Genomic DNA, 12,789 nt, shown 5'->3' with positions numbered 1-12,789 from the left:
ATGAGGCGAGATCAGTCCACGTGGAACTGAGTTTTTTCTTCATAATGTTCCTTTTGAGGTTTTGAAATCCAGGCCATTTTCTGAAGGCCACCACTGAGAATATAAATTTCTTGAAACTAAATTTTCCATCCTTGGCCACATGCTGTCTCTCAAGGTTCAGACTGCATCATGGCAGTACATGTGCACGACACGTCTTCAAATGAAGCCTCTCCTGCCCTCTTCAGGACTGATGGCAATATTAGAAGTGCTCAAAGAAAATCAATTTCAGCTAAAGCTCCTGCGCTGCCTATCGCATTCCATTATACTGGAGCTGAGAAGAGCACATGTCCAGTTACATTTCAGAGTGTGAATTATCTGGAACTTGACCACCAGATTTTTACTTCACTTCCATTAAAGGCTTTTTGGATCCACAACTTTGATCTCTCCTGCCAAGTATAGCAATTACAGTTTTTTTTTATTTGTTCAATTTTTCCACCAATGCTGCCCATCAACCAGACTCCAGGCCGTTACTGTTCTGTTAAGTTAAAGACTGAAATGAGTTTCTGACATTCTCTGTCTTCACATTTCACAAGAATGGCACCACTCCGGTTATTCCCACAGCAGAGGTGCTGGGTTCACATGGGACCTGAGGCAAATTACATATTTTCCACACTGCCATTACAGTCACATACGGCTGAAAAAGCTGGATATTTCTTCCACCCGACTTCTAAGCAGGGTTCAGGAAAATAGTGTGGTTTCTAGTGTGTATGATTTCTCACTGCTGCAAGTCATTTCTATCTATCTGTATTGCCAGAGACCCACATTAATAGTTTAAAAGGTTTTTCCTATAATGCACATTCCACCCAGTAGCTGATAGCCTCAGGTGACCTTAGAAGAGGAATGCAATTATAGGGGAGAGGTAACGCTCTATTGTTTCTGAAGGCTCACTCTGTCTCTCATGCTCTGTGTGAGGTTAAGTTTAGCCACAATATACTCTTCCATATTACTGTACTGTACTGATGTAGTGACAACACCCTGTACTTCTACATTTTACACAGGAATAAGTATAAAATATCTATCACTTTTCCTGAATCATAAAGTAGACTGTTTTTTTGTCCATGCAAAACCTGCTGCGATACTAACGTTCTGTGCTTGCAATTCACCATCTTGCTGATAGGTTGCTAAGGTGTTATTGCTTACAATATATTTTTTTGATATTCAAAAAATAAAATAGTTTTTTCCTCAGTTTCCCTATGTCCCCTAAGCTTCCTCATGTCTGGTTAGTTAGAGCTGTGAGAGTAAACCTCACTCCCCTGATCCCAGGAGGCGCACTAGAGACTGCGGCCTTCAGCATCCTTGTTAGCACCTGCTCCCACTCGAGAGACGCCAGTTTGAGTCCCGCTCAGAGCGGGTCATGTAGGACCAGAGGGGTTACACTTACATCATTGCAGTTATATTCCTTAAGTCTTCTCAACTTTATTATGTCTTTTCAGTTTCCTTATGTTCAGCTTCCTAATGTCCCCTATTCATGCTTATGTTCTTTTTGCTTCCTTACTGTATTCAGAATACTGTATACAGAATATTCATATAGCTTTCTTGTCTGCTCAGCTTCCTTAAGTCTCTACAGTATAAACAGTGATGCACCAACTATAACAGAATATCCCCTTAGTTTCCTCACGTCCTTTTAGCTTCCTAATGTCCTCTTAGCTTCCTCAAGAACCTTCAGCTAATGTTCTTTCAGCTTCATTACTTTAGCTCAGCTTCTCCATGTCCCCTCAACTTCCTTATGTTGTTTCAGCTTCATTACATCTCCACAGCTTCCTAATGTCCCTTACCTCCGCTGTGCCCCTTCAGCTTTCCTCCGGTTTTTTAAGTTCCATCAGTTTTTTATGTGCTTTTAGCGTCCTTTCGCTTTCTCGCCAGTGGATAAAAGCTGGTAACATGGAGAGCAAGTAAACACTGTTCATTTACATGTACTATCGACACTGTAACAAATACAAAGCGGGCTGAAAATCTGAGATGTTACACTTTAAGTTTGCTCAACCTTTTCAAGTCCATGCAGCTTCCTTTCAGTCAGCAGTGAGAAAAGATGTTTCAGAGGATGCTATGCAGTAATTCACTGGAGGTTTCTTTGGAGGAAATTGTTCATTCTAATAAATTGGTTTCGGTTGAAACTGTTTGTTTGAGCCCATCAGCAGCTAAACTCACTCCACTTTGTCTGTTATTTCATGCGTATTCATTCCAGTCGCCATATGTACTGTACGTGCTCCCTGAAGACTACAAAGAAGCAGAGCCCTGAAATTAGAACAGCAAACAGTACGAGCTTCCCGGAGTGTCCTCCAGTGCTAAATCTAATATTGCAAGATAATTATCATGGATTTTTTACAGCATGCTGAGCACATTTGTCCTAAAGGGGAATCTGTCAGCGTTTCTGCAGATGGAATTTGTATTTTATTTGCTCATGGTAAAATTGTCATATACAACAGGAGGATTAAAACAATCACCCAGTTTTATAGTTAGAGGAATAGGCCATATAAAAATGAATGCATGAGCAGAGATGCAGATACAGACAGGGAAATTTCCTTGTAAGAAATTTTGGATGTAATTCAAAGCAAATTTCCTTTCTAGAGGGATGATAGAAAAGTGATTTACTTTGTCTCTGAGGGAAAATTTACACCTCTGATGGTTGGTGATTTTGAACAGTACAGATGGCATTTAGTAAATGGCAAAAGATGGTCCAATTCATTTCTCAGATCACATGCATCGCAAATTCAATTTGAATACCAGATTTATGGCAACAGATGTGCGAGAACAATAGATGCTGTAGATGATCAAAAATCTTTTGCCAGTTGTTTCCACAGTGGCATGATCTCTAATTATGGTTATTTTTACAGCGTTGTCCATCACATTAGAATTATCCGGTTTCATTTAGAAACATTTAGTCAAGGGTTAAAAGGAAAAAAAGAATGAAAGGATTGTGAGATGTCAGTTTGGGGCAGGATAACTACACCCATAGGAGGTCTATAATACCTGGAGAAAACTGTTAGCAAATTCTGAGAAAATACTGAGGGGAGGTTGAAAGTCTTTCTAGAATAGAATGGACATCTAATGTCAGTGCAAGATTTGCAGCAACAAGTTTGTCTTCAACTGAACGCGAAACGTTTGATTGCCTTCAGCTAATTCACGCCTGCACGATTGGTGGCGCTGACCGAGAATACATTTTTCCTCATGTATGTATCATACATTTATGTTTCTTTTTTGACACCAGTATCAAGTTTGTAACATGTCAACAGTCTACATTAAGACTGCAGTTTGAATTCATTTGATTTGAATCATAAAAACCTCTCACCTGGAGAGCGAATTGATGCACGATGCATCCAATGCAATTATTAATTATATAAACCGATATACATTTTATAATTGTATTTATAAAATATGTTAAATCTGCAAACTTTACCTGTACATTTAAGGCAACAACTGCAGTAATGCTTTTGTTTGGTTAAAATAATCTATTGCCATGTGACTATTTTCCCAAGTGCGTTCATTAAACAGTGTCCTTTAATCAGATCCGACCTGATCTGTGGGCCTAGTTATAGCCTAAATCAAATTTAGTCTTAATTAACAGACCTGCCACATCAACTACCCATTACCTTCCTCCTTAACCGGAGGAAGCTGAGCAGCTGTTGAGGGCCCTGGAAGCTTTTTCACGTAAAACCGAATGACAGAATGAACATAAAGATGGAAGGTATCACCATGAGGTCACGCTAGCCTTTCCCTCGTTTTATTGATAATTGTACATGCCTAGAAAAGGTCAGTCAAGAGCATGCAAGAAGGAAAAAAATGTGCAATTTAAATTAAAAGGCAGAAATGAAAAATAAGCATACTGCACAATGTAGCGCTAATCTATACCAACAAAATGTCAAACATACTGTTTTCTTACTTGAGTAAACAAATGCATAATGCATTTACTGCTTTATCAGCACAATTTATTGGCCCGATGACTTTTCTATGAAGCGGATCTATAAAGTTCTCATCTCATGTGTTCTAAACCATATAAAATGTTGAAGGAAATTAGATGGCAAAGTCTGCAGGATCAATAAAGACATTGTTTGCCACTGTTCACTGATCTGCTGAGAGCTGTCCTGTAGGGCAGGCCGCAGGGCTAAACTGCTCACATGTATAATGAGCCAGACCTTTCTAGGCTGTTAAATCCAGAGGACCCGTTTTTGATAGAGAAAGCACTGACCAAATGTTCTGCTTAATTAAATTTAACATTCATCCTCACATGGGAAAAAAAAGAAAGAATGAGACATAATGAAAAAGAGACTGGAAAGCAAAAGATGAGAGCTCATGAAAATTTACAGCGTGATACTTCAGCCTATAGAAGCAAATGCTACGCTCCCCTTGTTGAGTTGTTACAAAGGTTTTAGCGTCAGCAGATTATTTCAGAATGAAGAAATATTTTTGTGTAAGTACAATGTTCTTTTTTTTTTTCTGTGGAAAAATGCAACATGGGATAAGGTTCAGAAATATAATTTTATTGATTCTGGTTAATGATAATTGAATAGGCAGGTGGGTCGTTTTTATTAAAGTGAGATTGCTTTAGAATGTCATCCAAAGAGAGTAAGAAATTTCCCTCAAGCTAAAGAATCATTATTACCACCCAATTGCAATGAGAGTTAATTCCCACTGCAATCGCAAGACTTTCAATGCATGAGCTACTTTAGAGAAATTAAGCTGTTTTAGAGTTCTATTTAATTTGTCTTCAATTAAGGATTCATCTATCAAGGCAAAACCTGTAAATCAGAGAAAATGTGGGCTGGAGTAATTTAGTTTATTTGATGTAATGCTTTGTACAAGATTTCCCAGTTGAAAACGTGATGCTTTGAAGTGCATACTCCTTCAGTGAACACTGGTTGGCAATATAACCATCCTGAGCATTATTACTTTTTTTTATTACCATGTGATGTCTAATTCAGTCATATAGAGCAAAAATTTTAAATTGAGGCAATGACAAAAATTCATTATTTGACTATAGAAATAAAAAAAGAAAAATACATATGTATTTAAGGCAAATAAGTGGATGAATGGATGGATGGATGAACAAAAAAATATGGATGGATGAATGGACGAACAAACAAACAAATTATGGATGGATGGATGGATGGAAGGAAGGAAGGACAAACAAATTAAGAATGGATGGATGAACAGACAAACAAAAAAGATGGATGGACGAGCAAACAAACAAATTGAGGATGGATGGATGGATGGATGGATGGATGGATGGACGGACAGATGAAGGAACAAACAAAGGATGGATGGATGGATGGATGGATGGAGGGACGGACAGATGAAGGAACAAACAAAGGATGGATGGATGGATGGATGGATGGAAGAACAAACAAACAAATTAAGGATAGATGGATGGATGGACGGACGGACAAACAAACAAACAAATTAAGGATGGATGATGGATGGATGGATGGAAGAATTACAAATTAAGGATGGATGATGGATGGATGGATGGATGGATGGATGGATGGATGGATGGATGGATGGATGGATGGATGGATGGATGGATGGATGGAAAGAAGGACAAACAAATTAAGAATGGATGGATGAACAGACAAACAAAAAAGATGGATGGATGAATGGATGGACGAGCAAACAAACAAATTGAGGATGGATGGAAGGGTGGATGGATGGATGGAGGGACGGACAGATGAAGGAACAAACAAAAGATGGATGAATGGATGGATGGATGGATGGATGGATGGATGGAAGAACAAACAAACAAATTAAGGATAGATGGATGGATGGACGGACGAACAAACAAACAAATTAAGGATGGATGGATGGATGCATGGATGGAAGAATTACAAATTAAGGATGGATGGATGGATGGATGGATGGATGGATGGATGGATGGATGGATGGATGGATGGATGGATGCACAAAAAATGTGGATGGATGAATGGACGAACAAACAAACAAATTATGGATGGATGGATGGAAGGACAAACAAATTAAGAATGGATGGATGAACAGACAAACAAAAAAGATGGATGGATGAATGGATGGACGAGCAAACAAACAAATTGAGGATGGATGGATGGATGGATGGATGGACAGATGAAGGAACAAACAAAGGATGGATGGATGGGTGGAAGAACAAACAAACAAATTAAGGATAGATGGATGGATGGACGGACGAACAAACAAACAAATTAAGGATGGATGGATGGATGGATGGATGGAAGAATTACAAATTAAGGATGGATGGATGGATGGACAAACAAACCAAGACAAACAAACAAATTATAAGGATGGATGGATGGGGTTTGTCACAAAGCAATCCTTAACTAGATCCTGTTTATGGATGGATGGATGGATGGATGGACAAACAAAAATGTGTACCTTGAATAAGAATATTGCAAGCAGTTCCAAAGCACACTACAAGAATAATTATGAAACAAAATCCATAAAAGTATGTAAGAAAATGTCAGAAAACAGAGATTTTAAAATTGGAAGCCATCTACAGAAATTGAAGAATAGCATGCACTATTCATAAATCTGACATGAATGGAAAGGATATAAACCCTTGTTGATAAAGCTCATCACATCTCTGGCAGAGTCATATTTGAAACAGGGTGATGCAGCATTGTGTTTGGAGATGCTTTTTTACAACAGGGTGGGACTGGAAAATTTATTGAGATAGAAGGAAAAATTGATGGATGCAGAAAAACCTGCAGGAAATAGTGCTGCAGTCCCAAGAGCACATGCACTTGGAAAACAATTCATCTTCCAGCAGACCAGCCACACAGAGCTGAAGTCACTGTGGAATGGCTTAAATCCAAAAAGGCCCTATAGTGGCCCAGTCAAATCCCACAGCTCAATCCATTTCAATGACTTCACAAATATTGTTCACAAATATTCCCCATCCAACTTGCCAAAAGCAATTTTGCCAAGAAAATTTTTTCAACATCACGGCATGCAAAACTGATAGACATATACTCAAAGAGACATATAGATGCTTCCAAAGGTAGAGTACTACGGGGCTAAAGACGTGACGAGGTAAAAGGTGCAGTGGCTTTATTCTCTTTTAAAACACTAGATGGCACCAAAATTCAGCTCAGCACATTTCTCAACATACGCCAATGATGCACGTGGAAATTTGGCTGATTCTTGGACGTGACACCGCAAAGTTGATTCTGCGCAAATTTGATCTAATGTTTAACGTTTTTTAAAATGTTGTAGATATATGTAGCAAATGAGAATAGATCAAAATTATTGACTATATTTTGAGACAATGGTCTTCTTAATGATTTTCAGATTTTCAAACGGGAGGATATGTAAAAGTACGGTATTTGGGGTAAATGGCACCCCAGGTGTTGGGGGGCTGTTGTAAAAACATTATGATTTTAAATGCATTTTATTGTCCCTTGAAGTATATTTTGTAATATATTCTGGCATTTGAAGTTTTAAAGGGGTGGTTGATTATGACTTCATTTTTCTAACTTTAGTTAGTGTGTAATGTTGCTGTTTGAGCATAAACAACATCTGCAAAGTTACAACGCTCAAAGCTCAAAGCAAAGGGAGATATTTGCTTTTAAAGAAATTGCTTTTTAAGGACTACAACAAACGGCTGGTAGGGACTACATGACATTCTAGTGACATCACAAACCCTAAAATTTACCTAAACCCCACCCCCGGGAACGTGATTTACAGATTATCATGACATGATATGCTAATCAAGGACTAGAAGATAACTACACATAAGCCAGAGCCATATAGAGAGAGAGTTGCGACAACTCCATTGACTACAATGGAACGCTTTTTTTACAGCAATGGCGGCTCGTAGAGCCTTTCAATAGTTCCCGGAAGTAACAGCAGCGCAGTAGAACAGACCGTTTGTGATGCAGTTTTAAAAGATAAGACGTTTAAAGAATAAGATTGTATATTATCAGATTATCTGAATCAAATAAACTTGTGTTTTAAAGCATGCTAGTTGATTCCGAAGCACTTCCTGGAACTATCTGAGGTCTACGCGAATCACGTGACAACTAAGCATTTTGAACTTCCGTTGTCGCAACTCTCTCTCTATATGGCTCTGACATAAGCTACATAAATTCATCAACTAACCATTCAGAAATGTCCTTTTGCTTTCTACATATTGTCACTTCTTCTTGAGTCTCTCCATCATTGTCTGACTCCGGTTTGAACATAAAAAGCTAAAAGTTTTAGAAATTTTCAGTGCATGTCTGTGTGAGGTAAAAGGACACAAGCTGTTGAAGCTCCGCCCTCTGTGCCGGGAGCAGGAGCTCATTTGCATTTAAAGGGACAGACACAAAAACAGTGCGTTTTTGCTCACCCTCAAAAAGTGACAAATTTAACATGCTATATAAAAATATCTGTGGGGTATTTTGAGCTAAAACTTCACATACACACTCTGCGGACATCAGAGACTTATTTTACATCTTGTGAAAAGAGCATTATACCACCCCTTTAATACAGTATAAGTATCAGACTCCCAAGGGATATAAAAAATATATTTGGAATATATTTAAAATAGTTATATTTTCATTTACTTTACTTTTATTTCAAGTAACAATGTTTTTTGTATGTATATATAGGCTATATATATACTGTATATACAAAAACTCTGGTTCAAACCGGAGGGTTATAGAATAGATTTGAAATAGTTATATTTTGATAGAAGAAATATAAACCTTAGCAACTGCTTAGCAACGCCCTGGCACCAATGCACAACACTTTGGCACTGTATCGTCAATTTCTGCATGGGAGAAGCATAAAAAAGAAAAGTAAAATTTCTTGTTCTGCCAAAACCATCCATAACTGTCTGTGTGCAACTCTTCATTATGTCCTTAACGAATGCGCTGATGTCGTGTGATGTCTGCGTGAGCAGGAGGGTGGAGGTATGGAAATACATGTGGACAGGCAGGTAGGACATCGTATTATTGCATTAAGATCGAATGCACTACTTTTTTTTTTTGTTGTTGTTCCTGAGACTTTCACAGAAGATATATGTACATGTTTTAATATTTAGACCACTTTTATTATTGATTGCTATCAGGATAAGAAGAGAGTTTCAACCAGTATAACAAAAAGTATTCATAAAACAAATTGCCTACCCTAACTTTATTTGTAGATCTACAGAGGAGTGTTAATGCATTGCATATACCGTTATAGTTACTTCTTTAACTTCTTTATTTTAGCTGCCAGGGCAACATTTCTCAATTTCTTTAGTTTAAGTTTTTATATATTCTATTTTATTTCAAGTAACAATGTTGTGGTTTTTTTATGGTTTCATTATTTTTTTTCTTAACGATAGTAACTCTGATTTGATTAACTTTACTTTTTTGCTAGTATTGGGGAATAAATGAATAAAAGTAGCAACATACTTGCAAATTGCCACATACTTTTCTATATGATGCCAGTTATATTAAAATTCCATGTCATCATGCAACGAGTTGATCCCAACTGTTACAGTATTACTGTCTCTATTTAGCACCGTCTCTGATCCATGATCTTCTTATACTCTGTTCTTAGACTCTGACTGCAGAAGTTTTGTGCTTTCCATGCTGCTTTTTTCAGACGAGCAGCTCAACATCGTGGTAATCGGATTATTTTCCCTGGCAATCCATGCGTGTAGTTCACATAATCAGCCTAATGATTTCATGCAGTTTGGATTGCCTGTCGAAGACACAAAAGACAACTTTAACAAATAGGTGTCAAATAATTATGATGTAGTCTCTTTTTTGCACTGCCCTTTGACCACTAAAATATTTTTGCACTGTCCTTTGACCCCTGGAAGTTGATGGTGGCAGTGGTGCAGTGGACACATCATGTCCTCTTTGTGCTTTGGAAGTGTAAGAGAGACAAAACACTTGAAATATGAAAATGCGTTAAGGATGAAAATAAAAATGCTAACTGTGTCCTTTCTGCTAGAGGACACCTGTAATAAATATGACAAATTATTGTCTATACAGTATATTTTGCATGGATGATAAGTAGTTAATAATAATTTTAAATGGAAATACTTTCAGTTGAGATCTTTATATTTAGGGTTGCAACAGATTATTCGTAGAAAAAAAAGTAAATAAAAAAATACCATTAGATTCGAGTTCATTTAAGTGCGATTTTTAAACATTTCACCAGAGGGTGCCAGAGTGCAGGAAAAGAGCTACCGGATCTTGACGGAGGTCATAGCATTTACTTCAAAGTCAAAGTCAAAGCAAATATATATATATATTTTTTTTAGAATAATACAAAGAGAACTATAGAAACAAACCCTACCTTGATTAAATTGATTTGCTCTAGGAAATAATTAGACACATGCGATTGTAAGGTGCACTAGAAAATATTAATTGCTTATTTCCAAAGTACAGATTGGATTATTTACTTTAAAATAATATTTTAAGAATATTATTTAAAAAAAATATATATATATTTAATAGCAAATATTCAGTACATATTAATTCTAAAACAAGTCCAACATAAGCATGATCAAACAGATTTTAGTGATAAAAAAGAACAAAGGTTTAGATATAGTGTGTAGTGTAGTGAAAAATAGCCTACAGAAGTGTATCAGGATCACAGCATGAGCAAGTGTCCACAATGGGGACCTAACAAGGGTGTAGTAGGGATGCTAGGGACATATCCAGCGGCTAAATTGTCCCTAGCAATGATTTTGATCAAACAATTAAAGTCATCATGAAATAAAAATGGACAGAATGATTTATCCATGCACATAAATTTTTTATTCAAGTGCCCTCATAATCTTTAATCAAAATAACTTCCCCATCCTCTTGCAGTGACATCTCTTCTGTTCTCTGATGACATGTTTACTGGCATGAAGGCGGGACAACCTGTCAATCACATGACATCACACCATCCCACATACCTTCAAAATATATATAATCTCTGTGTATAGAAATTATGTCAGAATTTTCATTTTTTGGGTGACCTATCCCTTTAATTCCAGAGAGGTGTGGCGATCGCCACTGGTAATCATGGTAAAATACAGAGAGAAACGTAAATCAGAGATTGTTTTTTTCCTTTTGTTAAATACCAGATGATCCAGGTAGTTGAGTTATCTGGGTGATGTCATTGACTGGGCTTGTTTCTGTTAGATAGAAAGCAATTATGGTTTATGGACACAAGATTAATAATCTGCATTAGTTTTAGAGGACATAATGGCTGAAGCTCAACATTTATAACCAGACCGTGAGAGAAGAGTAAACATTTAAAGTCACCCCACCCTGCAAATAAATATTAGCTGTCCTTGTTTAGACAGTAAAGGCACCATCACCCATGTAAGATACACAGTACATTGAGCACACTTTATGTGTTGTGCCTTTTTATCATGCTAGATTTATTTAATGTTTCTCGATTTTTCATTTTCAAACTCTTTCTATAAAGAATGTATGTAGGCTACATTTATGAACCTTATAATTAGATGTATGCTGTCATAAACAATTTTAACCAAAGATATAATACATTAAACTGTAATGCTATTTATTACAGTTTATATATATTCATCAGCATGCTATCATTTGATTACCTTTTTTTTTTTTTTTTTAAATGATCTTCTTTTGTGTTTAACAGAATAAAGACACTTATGCAGGTTTGGAACAACATGAAGACAAAATTTTAATTTTTGGGTGAACTATATCCCTTTGATATTTTCCTTCTCTGCCAATGAAAATAGTTCCAAATGAAGCCAAAGCATCAAGTTTTGCATGTTGCCAAAGCCCAGCAGCAAACAGATAAGTCAGTCTGGATCCACATGTTTGAGTGAAGCGTTCTAATCACTCGACTCCAGCTCCACTACAGCTGTTTTCATTTGCTCAGTTGTGAGAGAAACCCACTCTGAGACATGGAGGCCAGAACAGTTCTATAAAACGCATTAAAACAAATGATCAACACAAAACTTCATGTGCTACAATACTTTTTTAAAAAGGAAATTAATACTTTTATTCAGTAATGATGCATTTAATTGATCAAAAGCGACAGTAAAGACATTTATAATGTCACAAAATATTTCTATTTTAAATAAATGTCGTTCTTTTGATGTTTCTATTCATCAAAGTCTTCTAAAAATGCATCATGATTTCCACAAAAATGTTAAGTAGCACAAATGTTAATAAACATTGATAGTGATAAGAAATGTTTCTTGAGCTTCAAATCAGCATATTAGAATGATTTCTGAAGGATCATGTGACACTGAAGACTGGAGTAATGGCTATTATGGGAATAAATTATCAATATATTATATTAATTTAAAATATAGTCAAATAGAGAACTGTTATTTTAAATTGTAACAATATTTTACTGTATGATTAATCAAATAAACACAGCCTTGCTGTCTGTCTGTCTGCCTGTGTCTGTGTGTGTGTGTGTGTGTGTGTGTGTGTGTGTGTGTGTGTGTGTGTGTGTGTGTGTGTGTGTGTGTGTGTGTGTGTGTGTGTGTGTGTGTGTGTGCGCGCGCTAAATATTAACATCATATCGTCCACCTGCTACTCTGATCTCTAGTCAGTATCAGCACAGGCCATTAAATACCCATTCAACCCCTGATATGCGTTGTTCCTGTAGCAAGCTTAATTTTAAGGTTTTTTTTTAATTTTTTATTTGTATGTATCCCATGAACATACAATTTACCTCTCAGAATAACATCTGCAAAGATTCCCTAATAGTGTCACCATAGTGTGAAGAGAACGACTCCATCATCTGAGCTGTTGCTGTACAACAATAGGCCACGAGCAGCGTCACTCAAGCGACAAATCCTCC

The sequence above is a fragment of the Rutilus rutilus genome, assembly GCF_951802725.1.
Source record: "Rutilus rutilus genome assembly, chromosome: 21".
Classification (NCBI taxonomy): Eukaryota; Metazoa; Chordata; class Actinopteri; order Cypriniformes; family Leuciscidae; genus Rutilus; species Rutilus rutilus.
Note: the sequence above shows the minus strand (reverse complement) of the source record.